Source organism: Paramormyrops kingsleyae, chromosome 12 (assembly GCF_048594095.1).
Source record: "Paramormyrops kingsleyae isolate MSU_618 chromosome 12, PKINGS_0.4, whole genome shotgun sequence".
Classification (NCBI taxonomy): domain Eukaryota; kingdom Metazoa; phylum Chordata; class Actinopteri; order Osteoglossiformes; family Mormyridae; genus Paramormyrops; species Paramormyrops kingsleyae.
The window spans coordinates 20,021,926-20,034,954 of NC_132808.1; the positions used below are offsets into that span (position 1 = coordinate 20,021,926).

A 13,029-nucleotide genomic window follows, 5' to 3' on the forward strand; every position below is an offset into this window, starting at 1 on the left:
TTAGTTTGAGGGAAAGTAAGAATGAGACCTCATGGCACAATGGTAGCATGTCTGACTCCAGATCAGAAGGTTGTGTGTTCAAATCACATTGGGGTCAGTTGAGCTATTTTTAATGGGTAACATTGTGCACAGACCTCATAACACACAGGAACTTTTATTGCAAATGTCTCTTAGACTAACAGTTTTACTTAGTTTGAGGGAAAATGCAAATGAGACCTCGTGGCGCAATGGTAGCACATCTGACTCCAGATCAGAAGGTTGCGTGTTCAAATCACGTCAGGGTCAGTTGAGTTACCTGTAGTAGGTAACTTCATGCACAGATCTTGTAACCCAGAGTAACTAAATTATTGCAAATGTCTCTTAGACTAAAAGTTTTACTTAGTTTGAGGAAAAAGAAGAAAGAGACACTGTGGCGCAATGGTGGCGCATCTGACTCCCGATCAGAAGGTTGCGTGTTCAAATCACGTCGGGGTCAGCTGAGTTTTCTATAGTAGGTAACATTGTGCACTGATCTCATAACCAATGGCAACTAAATCATTGCAAATGTCTCTTAGACTAACAATTTCACTTAGTTTGAGGGAAATTAAGAATGAGACCTCATGGCACAATGGTAGCATGTCTAACTCCAGATCAGAAGGTTGTGTGTTCAAATCACATTGGGGTCAATTGAGCTATTTTTAATGGGTAACATTGTGCACAGACCTCATAACACACAGGAACTAAGTTATTACAAATGTCTCTTAGACTAACAGTTTTACTTAGTTTGAGGGAAAATGCAAATGAGACCTCGTGGCACAATGGTAGCACGTCTGACTCCAGATAAGAAGGTTGTGTGTTCAAATCACATTGGGGTGAGTTGAGCTGTTTTTAATGGGTAACATTGTGCACAGACCTCATAACACACAGGAACTAAGTTATTGCAAATGTCTCTTAGACTAACAGTTTTACTTAGTTTGAGGGAAAATGCAAATGAGACCTCGTGGCGCAATGGTAGCGCGTCTGACTCCAGATTAGAAGGTTGCGTGTTCAAATCACGTCGGGGTCAGTTGAGTTACCTATAGTAGGTAACGTCGTGCACAGATATTGTAACCCGGGGGAACTAAATTATTGCAAATGTCTCTTAGACTAAAAGTTTTACTTAGTTTGAGGAAAAAGAAGAAAAAGACCCTGTGGCGCAATGGTAGCGCGTCTGACTCCAGATCAGAAGGTTGCATGTTCAAATCACATCAGGGTCAGTTGAGTATTCTATAGTAGGTAACATTGTGAACTGATCTCATAACCAAAGGCAACTAAATCATTGCAAATGTCTCTTAGACTAACAGTTTCACTTAGTTTGAGGGAAAGTAAGAAGGAGACCTCATGGCACAATGGTAGCATGTCTGACTCCAGATCAGAAGGTTGCATGTTCAAATCACATCAGGGTCAGTTGAGTTACCTGTAGTAGGTAACATCATGCACAGATCTTGTAACCCAGAGTAACTAAATTATTGCAAATGTCTCTTAGACTAACAGTTTCACTTAGTTTGAGGGAAAGTAAGAATGAGACCTCGTGGCAGTATATTAGCACTCCTGACTCCAGATCAGAAGGTTGCGTGTTCAAATCACATCACGGTTAGTTGAGCTATTTTTAATGGGTAACATTGTGCACAGACCTCATAACACACAGGAACTAAATTATTGCAAATGTCTCTTAGACTAACAGTTTTACTTAGTTTGAGGGGAAATGCAAATGAGACCTCGTGGCGCAATGGTAGCGTGTCTGACTCCAGATCAGAAGGTTGCGTGTTCAAATCACGTCAGGGTCAGTTGAGTTACCTATCATAGGTAATGTTGTGCACAGATATCATAACCAATGGCAGCTAAATTATTGCAAATGTCTCTTAGACTAACAGTTTCACTTAGTTTGAGGGAAAGTAAGAATGAGACCTCATGGCACAATGGTAGCATGTCTGACTCCAGGTCAGAAGGTTGTGTGTTCAAATCACATTGGGGTCAGTAGAGCCATTTTTAATGGGTAACATTGTGCACAGACCTCATAACACACAGGAACTGTTATTGCAAATGTCTCTTATACTAACAGTTTTACTTAGTTTGAGGGAAAATGCAAATGAGACCTCGTGGCGCAATGGTAGCACATCTGACTCCAGATCAGAAGGTTGCGTGTTCAAATCACGTCAGGGTCAGTTGAGTTACCTGTAGTAGGTAACGTCATGCACAGATCTTGTAACCCAGAGTAACTAAATTATTGCAAATGTCTCTTAGACTAAAAGTTTCACTTAGTTTGAGGGAAAGTAAGAACAAGACCGCATGGCAGGATGTTAGCACTTCTGACTCCAGATCAGAAGGTTGCGTGTTCAAATCACATCACAGTTAGTTGAGCTATTTTTAATGGGTAACATTGTGCACAGACCTCATAACACACAGGAACTAAGTTATTGCAAATGTCTCTTAGACTAACAGTTTTACTTAGTTTGAGGGAAAACCCAAATGAGACCTCGTGGCGCAATGGTAGCGCGTCTGACTCCAGATCAGAAGGTTGCGTGTTCAAATCACGTCGGGGTCAGTTGAGTTACCTGTCATAGGTAACGTTGTGCACAGATATTGTAACCCGGGAGAACTAAATTATTGCAAATGTCTCTTAGACTAACAGTTTCACTTAGTTTGAGGGAAAGTAAGAATGAGACCTCGTGGCAGTATATTAGCACTTCTGACTCCAGATCAGAAGGTTGCGTGTTCAAATCACATCACGGTTAGTTGAGCTATTTTTAATGGGTAACATTGTGCACAGACCTCATAACACACAGGAACTAAATTATTGCAAATGTCTCTTAGACTAACAGTTTTACTTAGTTTGAGGGGAAATGCAAATGAGACCTCGTGGCGCAATGGTAGCATGTCTGACTCCAGATCAGAAGGTTGCGTGTTCAAATCACGTCGGGGTCAGTTGAGTTACCTATCATAGGTAATGTTGTGCACAGATATCATAACCAATGGCAGCTAAATTATTGCAAATGTCTCTTAGACTAACAGTTTCACTTAGTTTGAGGGAAAGTAAGAATGAGACCTCATGGCACAATGGTAGCGTGTCTAACTCCCGATCAGAAGGTTGTGTGCTCAAATCACATCAGGGTCAGCTGAGTTTCCTATAGTAGGTAACATTGTGTACTGATCTCATAACCAATGGCAACTAAATCATTGCAAATGTCTCTAAGACTAACAGTTTCACTTAGTTTGAGGGAAAGTAAGAATGAGACCTCATGGCACAATGGTAGCATGTCTGACTCCAGGTCAGAAGGTTGTGTGTTCAAATCACATTGGGGTCAGTAGAGTCATTTTTAATGGGTAACATTGTGCACAGACCTCATAACACACAGGAACTGTTATTGCAAATGTCTCTTATACTAACAGTTTTACTTAGTTTGAGGGAAAATGCAAATGAGACCTTGTGGCGCAATGGTAGCACATCTGACTCCAGATCAGAAGGTTGCGTGTTCAAATCACGTCAGGGTCAGTTGAGTTACCTGTAGTAGGTAACGTCATGCACAGATCTTGTAACCCAGAGTAACTAAATTATTGCAAATGTCTCTTAGACTAAAAGTTTCACTTAGTTTGAGGGAAAGTAAGAACAAGACCGCATGGCAGGATGTTAGCACTTCTGACTCCAGATCAGAAGGTTGCGTGTTCAAATCACATCACAGTTAGTTGAGCTATTTTTAATGGGTAACATTGTGCACAGACCTCATAACACACAGGAACTAAGTTATTGCAAATGTCTCTTAGACTAACAGTTTTACTTAGTTTGAGGGATAACCTAAATGAGACCTCGTGGCGCAATGGTAGCGCGTCTGACTCCAGATCAGAAGGTTGCGTGTTCAAATCACGTCGGGGTCAGTTGAGTTACCTATCATAGGTAACATTGTGCACAGATATTGTAACCCGGGAGAACTAAATTATTGCAAATGTCTCTTAGACTAACAGTTTCACTTAGTTTGAGGGAAAGTAAGAATGAGACCTCGTGGCAGTATATTAGCACTTCTGACTCCAGATCAGAAGGTTGCGTGTTCAAATCACATCACGGTTAGTTGAGCTATTTTTAATGGGTAACATTGTGCACAGACCTCATAACACACAGTAACTAAATTATTGCAAATGTCTCTTAGACTAACAGTTTTACTTAGTTTGAGGGGAAATGCAAATGAGACCTCGTGGCGCAATGGTAGCGTGTCTGACTCCAGATCAGAAGGTTGCGTGTTCAAATTACGTCGGGGTCAGTTGAGTTACCTATCATAGGTAATGTTGTGCACAGATATCATAACCAATGGCAGCTAAATTATTGCAAATGTCTCTTAGACTAACAGTTTCACTTAGTTTGAGGGAAAGTAAAAATGAGACCTCATGGCACAATGGTAGCATGTCTAACTCCAGGTCAGAAGGTTGTGTGTTCAAATCACATTGGGGTCAGTTGAGCTGTTTTTAATGGGTAACATTGTGCACAGACCTCATAACACACAGGAACTAAATTATTACAAATGTCTCTTAGACTAACAGTTTTACTTAGTTTGAAGGAAAATGCAAATGAGACCTTGTGGCGCAATGATAGCGCGTCTAACTCCAGATCAGAAGGTTGCGTGTTCAAAACACGTCGGGGTCGGTTGAGTTACCTATCGTAGGTAACGTTGTGCACAGATATTGTAACCCGGGGGAGCTGAATTATTGCAAATGTCTCTTAGACTAACAGATTCACTTAGTTTGAGGGAAAGTAAGAATGAGACCTCATGGCACAATGGTAGCACATCTGACTCCATATCAGAAGGTTGTGTGTTCAAATCACATTGGGGTCAGTTGAGCTATTTTTAATGGGTAACATTGTGCACAGACCTCATAACACATAGGAACTGTTATTGCAAATGACTCTTAGACTAACAGTTTTACTTAGTTTGAGGGAAAACACAAATGAGACCGCGTGGCGCAATGGTACCGCGTCTGACTCCAGATCAGAAGGTTGCGTGTTCAAATCATGTCAGGGTCAGTTGAGTTACCTATAGTAGGTAACGTCGTGCACAGAAATTGTAACCTGGGGTAACTAACAGTTTCACTTAGTTTGAGGGAAAGTAAGAATGAGACCTCGTGGCAGGATGTTAGCACTTTTGTCTCCATATCAGAAGGTTGCGTGCTCAAATCACATCACAGTCAGTTCAGCTATTTTTAATGGGTAACATTGTGCACAGACCTCATAACACACAGGAACTAAATTATTGCAAATGTCTCTTAGACTAACAGTTTTACTTAGTTTGAGGGAAAATGCAAATGAGACCTCGTGGCGCAATGGTAGCGCATCTGACTCCAGATTAGAAGGTTGCGTGTTCAAATCACGTCAGGGTCAGTTGAGTTACCTGTAGTAGGTAACGTCATGCACAGATATCGTAACCCGGGGGAACTAAATTATTGCAAATGTCTCTTAGACTAACAGTTTTACTTAGTTTGAGGGAAAACACAAATGAGACCTCGTGGCAGTATATTAGCACTTCTGACTCCAGATCAGAAGGTTGCATGTTCAAATCACATCACGGTTAGTTAAGCTATTTTTAATGGGTAACATTGTGCACAGACCTCATAACACACAGGAACTAAATTATTGCAAATGTCTCTTAGACTAACAGTTTTACTTAGTTTGAGGGGAAATGCAAATGAGACCTCGTGGCGCAATGGTAGCGTGTCTGACTCCAGATCAGAAGGTTGCGTGTTCAAATCACATCAGGGTCAGCTGAGTTTCCTATAGTAGGTAACATTGTGTACTGATCTCATAACCAATGGCAACTAAATCATTGCAAAAGTCTCTTAGACTAACAGTTTTACTTAGTTTGAGGGAGAGTAAGAATGAGACCTCATGGCACAATGGTAGCATGTCTAACTCCAGATCAGAAGGTTGTGTGTTCAAATCACATTGGGGTCAGTTGAGCTGTTTTTAATGGGTAACATTGTGCACAGACCTCATAACACACAGGAACTAAATTATTACAAATGTCTCTTAGACTAACAGTTTTACTTAGTTTGAGGGAAAATGCAAATGAGACCTTGTGGCACAATGGTAGCACGTCTGACTCCAGATCAGAAGGTTGTGTGTTCAAATCACATTGGGGTCAATAGAGCCATTTTTAATGGGTAACATTGTGCACAGACCTCATAACACACAGGAACTAAGTTATTGCAAATGTCTCTTAGACTAACAGTTTTACTTAGTTTGAGGGAAAATGCAAATGAGACCTCGTGGCGCAATGGTAGCACATCTGACTCCAGATCAGAAGGTTGCGTGTTCAAATCACGTCAGGGTCAGTTGAGTTACCTGTAGTAGGTAACGTCATGCACAGATCTTGTAACCCAGAGTAACTAAATTATTGCAAATGTCTCTTAGACTAAAAGTTTCACTTAGTTTGAGGGAAAGTAAGAACAAGACCGCATGGCAGGATGTTAGCACTTCTGACTCCAGATCAGAAGGTTGCGTGTTCAAATCACATCACAGTTAGTTGAGCTATTTTTAATGGGTAACATTGTGCACAGACCTCATAACACACAGGAACTAAGTTATTGCAAATGTCTCTTAGACTAACAGTTTTACTTAGTTTGAGGGAAAACCCAAATGAGACCTCGTGGCGCAATGGTAGCGCGTCTGACTCCAGATCAGAAGGTTGCGTGTTCAAATCACGTCGGGGTCAGTTGAGTTACCTATCATAGGTAACATTGTGCACAGATATTGTAACCCGGGAGAACTAAATTATTGCAAATGTCTCTTAGACTAACAGTTTCACTTAGTTTGAGGGAATGTAAGAATGAGACCTCGTGGCAGTATATTAGCACTTCTGACTCCAGATCAGAAGGTTGCGTGTTCAAATCACATCACAGTTAGTTGAGCTATTTTTAATGGGTAACATTGTGCACAGACCTCATAACACACAGTAACTAAATTATTGCAAATGTCTCTTAGACTAACAGTTTTACTTAGTTTGAGGGGAAATGCAAATGAGACCTCGTGGCGCAATGGTAGCGTGTCTGACTCCAGATCAGAAGGTTGCGTGTTCAAATCACGTCGGGGTCAGTTGAGTTACCTATCATAGGTAATGTTGTGCACAGATATCATAACCAATGGCAGCTAAATTATTGCAAATGTCTCTTAGACTAACAGTTTCACTTAGTTTGAGGGAAAGTAAAAATGAGACCTCATGGCACAATGGTAGCATGTCTAACTCCAGGTCAGAAGGTTGTGTGTTCAAATCACATTGGGGTCAGTTGAGCTGTTTTTAATGGGTAACATTGTGCACAGACCTCATAACACACAGGAACTAAATTATTACAAATGTCTCTTAGACTAACAGTTTTACTTAGTTTGAAGGAAAATGCAAATGAGACCTCGTGGCGCAATGATAGCACGTCTAACTCCAGATCAGAAGGTTGCGTGTTCAAAACACGTCGGGGTCGGTTGAGTTACCTATCGTAGGTAACGTTGTGCACAGATATTGTAACCCGGGGGAGCTGAATTATTGCAAATGTCTCTTAGACTAACAGTTTCACTTAGTTTGAGGGAAAGTAAGAATGAGACCTCATGGCACAATGGTAGCACATCTGACTCCATATCAGAAGGTTGTGTGTTCAAATCACATTGGGGTCAGTTGAGCTATTTTTAATGGGTAACATTGTGCACAGACCTCATAACACACAGGAACTGTTATTGCAAATGACTCTTAGACTAACAGTTTTACTTAGTTTGAGGGAAAACACAAATGAGACCGCGTGGCGCAATGGTACCGCGTCTGACTCCAGATCAGAAGGTTGCGTGTTCAAATCACGTCGGGGTCAGTTGAGTTACCTATAGTAGGTAACGTCGTGCACAGAAATTGTAACCTGGGGTAACTAACAGTTTCACTTAGTTTGAGGGAAAGTAAGAATGAGACCTCGTGGCAGGATGTTAGCACTTCTGTCTCCATATCAGAAGGTTGCGTGCTCAAATCACATCACAGTCAGTTCAGCTATTTTTAATGGGTAACATTGTGCACAGACCTCATAACACACAGGAACTAAATTATTGCAAATGTCTCTTAGACTAACAGTTTTACTTAGTTTGAGGGGAAATGCAAATGAGACCTCGTGGCGCAATGGTAGCGCGTCTGACTGCAGCTCAGAAGGTTGCGTGTTCAAATCACGTCGGGGTCAGCTGAGTTTTCTATAGTAGGTAACATTGTGTACTGATCTCATAACCAATGGCAACTAAATTATTGCAAATGTGCGGGGTCAGTTGAGTTACCTGTAGTAGGTAACGTCATGCACAGATCTTGTAACCCAGAGTAACTAAATTATTGCAAATGTCTCTTAGACTAAAAGTTTCACTTAGTTTGAGGGAAAGTAAGAACAAGACCTCATGGCAGGATGTTAGCACTTCTGACTCCAGATCAGAAGGTTGCGTGTTCAAATCACATCACAGTTAGTTGAGCTATTTTTAATGGGTAACATTGTGCACAGACCTCATAACACACAGGAACTAAGTTATTGCAAATGTCTCTTAGACTAACAGTTTTACTTAGTTTGAGGGAAAACCCAAATGAGACCTCGTGGCGCAATGGTAGCGCGTCTGACTCCAGATCAGAAGGTTGCGTGTTCAAATCACGTCGGGGTCAGTTGAGTTACCTGTCATAGGTAACGTCGTGCACAGATATTGTAACCCAGGAGAACTAAATTATTGCAAATGTCTCTTAGACTAACAGTTTCACTTAGTTTGAGGGAAAGTAAGAATGAGACCTCGTGGCAGTATATTAGCACTTCTGACTCCAGATCAGAAGGTTGCGTGTTCAAATCACATCACGGTTAGTTGAGCTATTTTTAATGGGTAACATTGTGCACAGACCTCATAACACACAGGAACTAAATTATTGCAAATGTCTCTTAGACTAACAGTTTTACTTAGTTTGAGGGGAAAAGCAAATGAGACCTCGTGGCGCAATGGTAGCATGTCTGACTCCAGATCAGAAGGTTGCGTGTTCAAATCACGTCGGGGTCAGTTGAGTTACCTATCATAGGTAATGTTGTGCACAGATATCATAACCAATGGCAGCTAAATTATTGCAAATGTCTCTTAGACTAACAGTTTCACTTAGTTTGAGGGAAAGTAAGAATGAGACCTCATGGCACAATGGTAGCGTGTCTAACTCCAGATCAGAAGGTTGTGTGCTCAAATCACATCAGGGTCAGCTGAGTTTCCTATAGTAGGTAACATTGTGTACTGATCTCATAACCAATGGCAACTAAATCATTGCAAATGTCTCTAAGACTAACAGTTTCACTTAGTTTGAGGGAAAGTAAGAATGAGACCTCATGGCACAATGGTAGCATGTCTAACTCCAGATCAGAAGGTTGTGTGTTCAAATCACATTGGGGTCAGTTGAGCTGTTTTTAATGTGTAACATTGTGCACAGACCTCATAACACACAGGAACTAAATTATTACAAATGTCTCTTAGACTAACAGTTTTACTTAGTTTGAAGGAAAATGCAAATGAGACCTTGTGGCGCAATGATAGCACGTCTAACTCCAGATCAGAAGGTTGCGTGTTCAAAACACGTCGGGGTCGGTTGAGTTACCTATCGTAGGTAACGTTGTGCACAGATATTGTAACCCGGGGGAGCTGAATTATTGCAAATGTCTCTTAGACTAACAGTTTCACTTAGTTTGAGGGAAAGTAAGAATGAGACCTCATGGCACAATGGTAGCACATCTGACTCCATATCAGAAGGTTGTGTGTTCAAATCACATTGGGGTCAGTTGAGCTATTTTTAATGGGTAACATTGTGCACAGACCTCATAACACACAGGAACTGTTATTGCAAATGACTCTTAGACTAACAGTTTTACTTAGTTTGAGGGAAAACACAAATGAGACCGCGTGGCACAATGGTACCGCGTCTGACTCCAGATCAGAAGGTTGCGTGTTCAAATCACGTCGGGGTCAGTTGAGTTACCTATAGTAGGTAACGTCGTGCACAGAAATTGTAACCTGGGGTAACTAACAGTTTCACTTAGTTTGAGGGAAAGTAAGAATGAGACCTCGTGGCAGGATGTTAGCACTTCTGTCTCCATATCAGAAGGTTGCGTGCTCAAATCACATCACAGTCAGTTCAGCTATTTTTAATGGGTAACATTGTGCACAGACCTCATAACACACAGGAACTAAATTATTGCAAATGTCTCTTAGACTAACAGTTTTACTTAGTTTGAGGGGAAATGCAAATGAGACCTCGTGGCGCAATGGTAGCGCGTCTGACTGCAGCTCAGAAGGTTGCGTGTTCAAATCACGTCGGGGTCAGCTGAGTTTTCTATAGTAGGTAACATTGTGTACTGATCTCATAACCAATGGCAACTAAATTATTGCAAATGTGCGGGGTCAGTTGAGTTACCTGTAGTAGGTAACGTCATGCACAGATCTTGTAACCCAGAGTAACTAAATTATTGCAAATGTCTCTTAGACTAAAAGTTTCACTTAGTTTGAGGGAAAGTAAGAACAAGACCTCATGGCAGGATGTTAGCACTTCTGACTCCAGATCAGAAGGTTGCGTGTTCAAATCACATCACAGTTAGTTGAGCTATTTTTAATGGGTAACATTGTGCACAGACCTCATAACACACAGGAACTAAGTTATTGCAAATGTCTCTTAGACTAACAGTTTTACTTAGTTTGAGGGAAAACCCAAATGAGACCTCGTGGCGCAATGGTAGCGCGTCTGACTCCAGATCAGAAGGTTGCGTGTTCAAATCACGTCGGGGTCAGTTGAGTTACCTGTCATAGGTAACGTCGTGCACAGATATTGTAACCCAGGAGAACTAAATTATTGCAAATGTCTCTTAGACTAACAGTTTCACTTAGTTTGAGGGAAAGTAAGAATGAGACCTCGTGGCAGTATATTAGCACTTCTGACTCCAGATCAGAAGGTTGCGTGTTCAAATCACATCACGGTTAGTTGAGCTATTTTTAATGGGTAACATTGTGCACAGACCTCATAACACACAGGAACTAAATTATTGCAAATGTCTCTTAGACTAACAGTTTTACTTAGTTTGAGGGGAAAAGCAAATGAGACCTCGTGGCGCAATGGTAGCATGTCTGACTCCAGATCAGAAGGTTGCGTGTTCAAATCACGTCGGGGTCAGTTGAGTTACCTATCATAGGTAATGTTGTGCACAGATATCATAACCAATGGCAGCTAAATTATTGCAAATGTCTCTTAGACTAACAGTTTCACTTAGTTTGAGGGAAAGTAAGAATGAGACCTCATGGCACAATGGTAGCGTGTCTAACTCCAGATCAGAAGGTTGTGTGCTCAAATCACATCAGGGTCAGCTGAGTTTCCTATATTAGGTAACATTGTGTACTGATCTCATAACCAATGGCAACTAAATCATTGCAAATGTCTCTAAGACTAACAGTTTCACTTAGTTTGAGGGAAAGTAAGAATGAGACCTCATGGCACAATGGTAGCATGTCTAACTCCAGATCAGAAGGTTGTGTGTTCAAATCACATTGGGGTCAGTTGAGCTGTTTTTAATGGGTAACATTGTGCACAGACCTCATAACACACAGGAACTAAATTATTACAAATGTCTCTTAGACTTGGGGCAGCGTGTGGCTCAGTGGGCTAAGCCGTGTGCCTGTAATCACAAGGTCACCAGTTCAAGCCCAGCCTCAGCACATCTGCAGGTCCTTGAGCAAGACCCTCAATCCCCAGCTCCCTGGGCGCCGCTACAGGTGGCTGCCCTTCACAGACAGCTTGCTCTACAAAAAGCAAGTTGAGGGAGGCGTAAAAACAATTTCCCCACAGGGATCAATAAAGTATCAATTATTACTAACAGTTTTACTTAGTTTGAGGGAAAGCAAAAATGAGACCTCGTGGCAGGATGTTAGCACTTCTGTCTCCAGATCAGAAGGTTGCATGTTCAAATCACATCACGGTCAGTTGAGCTATTTTTAATGGGTAACATTGTGCACTGACCTCATAACACACAGGAACTAAGTTATTGCAAATGTCTCTTAGACTAACAGTTTTACTTAGTTTGAGGGGAAAAGCAAATGAGACCTCGTGGCGCAATGGTAGCGCATCTGACTCCAGATCAGAAGGTTGCGTGTTCAAATCACGTCGGGGTCAGTTGAGTTACCTATCATAGGTAACGTTGTGCACAGATGTTGTAACCCGGGCGAACTAAATTATTGCAAATGTCTCTTAGACTAACAGTTTCACTTAGTTTGAGGGAAAGTAAGAATGAGACCTCATGGCACAATGGTAGCATGTCTGACTCTGGATCAGAAGGTTGTGTGTTCAAATCACATTGGGGTCAGTTGAGCTATTTTTAATGGGTAACATTGTGCACAGACCTCATAACACACAGGAACTGTTATTGCAAATGTCTCTTAGACTAACAGTTTTACTTAGTTTGAGGGAAAATGCAAATGAGACCTCGTGGCGCAATGGTAGCACATCTGACTCCAGATCAGAAGGTTGCGTGTTCAAATCACGTCAGGGTCAGTTGAGCTACCTGTAGTAGGTAACGTCATGCACAGATCTTGTAACCCAGAGTAACTAAATTATTGCAAATGTCTCTTAGACTAAAAGTTTCACTTAGTTTGAGGGAAAGTAAGAACAAGACCTCATGGCAGGATGTTAGCACTTCTGACTCCAGATCAGAAGGTTGCGTGTTCAAATCACATCACAGTTAGTTGAGCTATTTTTAATGGGTAACATTGTGCACAGACCTCATAACACACAGGAACTAAGTTATTGCAAATGTCTCTTAGACTAACAGTTTTACTTAGTTTGAGGGAAAACCCAAATGAGACCTCGTGGCGCAATGGTAGCGCGTCTGACTCCAGATCAGAAGGTTGCGTGTTCAAATCACGTCGGGGTCAGTTGAGTTACCTGTCATAGGTAACGTTGTGCACAGATATTGTAACCCGGGAGAACTAAATTATTGCAAATGTCTCTTAGACTAACAGTT

General features: G+C 41.4%; 1 protein-coding gene and 32 non-coding genes across 33 annotated transcripts in view; 32 read left to right on the top strand and 1 right to left on the bottom strand.

The window, feature by feature from the left end:
* The window catches only part of kcnip4a (potassium voltage-gated channel interacting protein 4a), a 196,149-nt gene that overhangs the window by 150,056 nt on the left and 33,064 nt on the right, over positions 1-13,029 (bottom strand). The gene's annotated exons all lie outside the window — the stretch shown is intronic.
* Positions 26-97, top strand: trnaw-cca (transfer RNA tryptophan (anticodon CCA)). The gene has a single exon. It is a non-coding gene; the product is annotated as a tRNA-Trp (tRNA).
* Positions 214-285, top strand: trnaw-cca (transfer RNA tryptophan (anticodon CCA)). The gene has a single exon. It is a non-coding gene; the product is annotated as a tRNA-Trp (tRNA).
* Positions 404-475, top strand: trnag-ccc (transfer RNA glycine (anticodon CCC)). Its single transcript has one exon. It is a non-coding gene; the product is annotated as a tRNA-Gly (tRNA).
* On the top strand, positions 974-1,045 carry trnaw-cca (transfer RNA tryptophan (anticodon CCA)). The gene has a single exon. It is a non-coding gene; the product is annotated as a tRNA-Trp (tRNA).
* trnaw-cca (transfer RNA tryptophan (anticodon CCA)) lies at positions 1,164-1,235 on the top strand. The gene has a single exon. It is a non-coding gene; the product is annotated as a tRNA-Trp (tRNA).
* Positions 1,734-1,805, top strand: trnaw-cca (transfer RNA tryptophan (anticodon CCA)). The gene has a single exon. It is a non-coding gene; the product is annotated as a tRNA-Trp (tRNA).
* On the top strand, positions 2,112-2,183 carry trnaw-cca (transfer RNA tryptophan (anticodon CCA)). The gene has a single exon. It is a non-coding gene; the product is annotated as a tRNA-Trp (tRNA).
* Positions 2,492-2,563, top strand: trnaw-cca (transfer RNA tryptophan (anticodon CCA)). The gene has a single exon. It is a non-coding gene; the product is annotated as a tRNA-Trp (tRNA).
* trnaw-cca (transfer RNA tryptophan (anticodon CCA)) lies at positions 2,872-2,943 on the top strand. Its single transcript has one exon. It is a non-coding gene; the product is annotated as a tRNA-Trp (tRNA).
* On the top strand, positions 3,440-3,511 carry trnaw-cca (transfer RNA tryptophan (anticodon CCA)). The gene has a single exon. It is a non-coding gene; the product is annotated as a tRNA-Trp (tRNA).
* On the top strand, positions 3,820-3,891 carry trnaw-cca (transfer RNA tryptophan (anticodon CCA)). The gene has a single exon. It is a non-coding gene; the product is annotated as a tRNA-Trp (tRNA).
* Positions 4,200-4,271, top strand: trnaw-cca (transfer RNA tryptophan (anticodon CCA)). Its single transcript has one exon. It is a non-coding gene; the product is annotated as a tRNA-Trp (tRNA).
* trnaw-cca (transfer RNA tryptophan (anticodon CCA)) lies at positions 4,770-4,841 on the top strand. The gene has a single exon. It is a non-coding gene; the product is annotated as a tRNA-Trp (tRNA).
* Positions 5,312-5,383, top strand: trnaw-cca (transfer RNA tryptophan (anticodon CCA)). Its single transcript has one exon. It is a non-coding gene; the product is annotated as a tRNA-Trp (tRNA).
* Positions 5,692-5,763, top strand: trnaw-cca (transfer RNA tryptophan (anticodon CCA)). The gene has a single exon. It is a non-coding gene; the product is annotated as a tRNA-Trp (tRNA).
* Positions 6,072-6,143, top strand: trnaw-cca (transfer RNA tryptophan (anticodon CCA)). The gene has a single exon. It is a non-coding gene; the product is annotated as a tRNA-Trp (tRNA).
* trnaw-cca (transfer RNA tryptophan (anticodon CCA)) lies at positions 6,262-6,333 on the top strand. Its single transcript has one exon. It is a non-coding gene; the product is annotated as a tRNA-Trp (tRNA).
* Positions 6,642-6,713, top strand: trnaw-cca (transfer RNA tryptophan (anticodon CCA)). Its single transcript has one exon. It is a non-coding gene; the product is annotated as a tRNA-Trp (tRNA).
* On the top strand, positions 7,022-7,093 carry trnaw-cca (transfer RNA tryptophan (anticodon CCA)). The gene has a single exon. It is a non-coding gene; the product is annotated as a tRNA-Trp (tRNA).
* trnaw-cca (transfer RNA tryptophan (anticodon CCA)) lies at positions 7,592-7,663 on the top strand. The gene has a single exon. It is a non-coding gene; the product is annotated as a tRNA-Trp (tRNA).
* On the top strand, positions 7,780-7,851 carry trnaw-cca (transfer RNA tryptophan (anticodon CCA)). Its single transcript has one exon. It is a non-coding gene; the product is annotated as a tRNA-Trp (tRNA).
* On the top strand, positions 8,134-8,205 carry trnac-gca (transfer RNA cysteine (anticodon GCA)). The gene has a single exon. It is a non-coding gene; the product is annotated as a tRNA-Cys (tRNA).
* Positions 8,595-8,666, top strand: trnaw-cca (transfer RNA tryptophan (anticodon CCA)). Its single transcript has one exon. It is a non-coding gene; the product is annotated as a tRNA-Trp (tRNA).
* trnaw-cca (transfer RNA tryptophan (anticodon CCA)) lies at positions 8,975-9,046 on the top strand. The gene has a single exon. It is a non-coding gene; the product is annotated as a tRNA-Trp (tRNA).
* On the top strand, positions 9,735-9,806 carry trnaw-cca (transfer RNA tryptophan (anticodon CCA)). The gene has a single exon. It is a non-coding gene; the product is annotated as a tRNA-Trp (tRNA).
* Positions 9,923-9,994, top strand: trnaw-cca (transfer RNA tryptophan (anticodon CCA)). The gene has a single exon. It is a non-coding gene; the product is annotated as a tRNA-Trp (tRNA).
* trnac-gca (transfer RNA cysteine (anticodon GCA)) lies at positions 10,277-10,348 on the top strand. Its single transcript has one exon. It is a non-coding gene; the product is annotated as a tRNA-Cys (tRNA).
* trnaw-cca (transfer RNA tryptophan (anticodon CCA)) lies at positions 10,738-10,809 on the top strand. The gene has a single exon. It is a non-coding gene; the product is annotated as a tRNA-Trp (tRNA).
* Positions 11,118-11,189, top strand: trnaw-cca (transfer RNA tryptophan (anticodon CCA)). Its single transcript has one exon. It is a non-coding gene; the product is annotated as a tRNA-Trp (tRNA).
* trnaw-cca (transfer RNA tryptophan (anticodon CCA)) lies at positions 12,111-12,182 on the top strand. Its single transcript has one exon. It is a non-coding gene; the product is annotated as a tRNA-Trp (tRNA).
* trnaw-cca (transfer RNA tryptophan (anticodon CCA)) lies at positions 12,489-12,560 on the top strand. Its single transcript has one exon. It is a non-coding gene; the product is annotated as a tRNA-Trp (tRNA).
* trnaw-cca (transfer RNA tryptophan (anticodon CCA)) lies at positions 12,869-12,940 on the top strand. The gene has a single exon. It is a non-coding gene; the product is annotated as a tRNA-Trp (tRNA).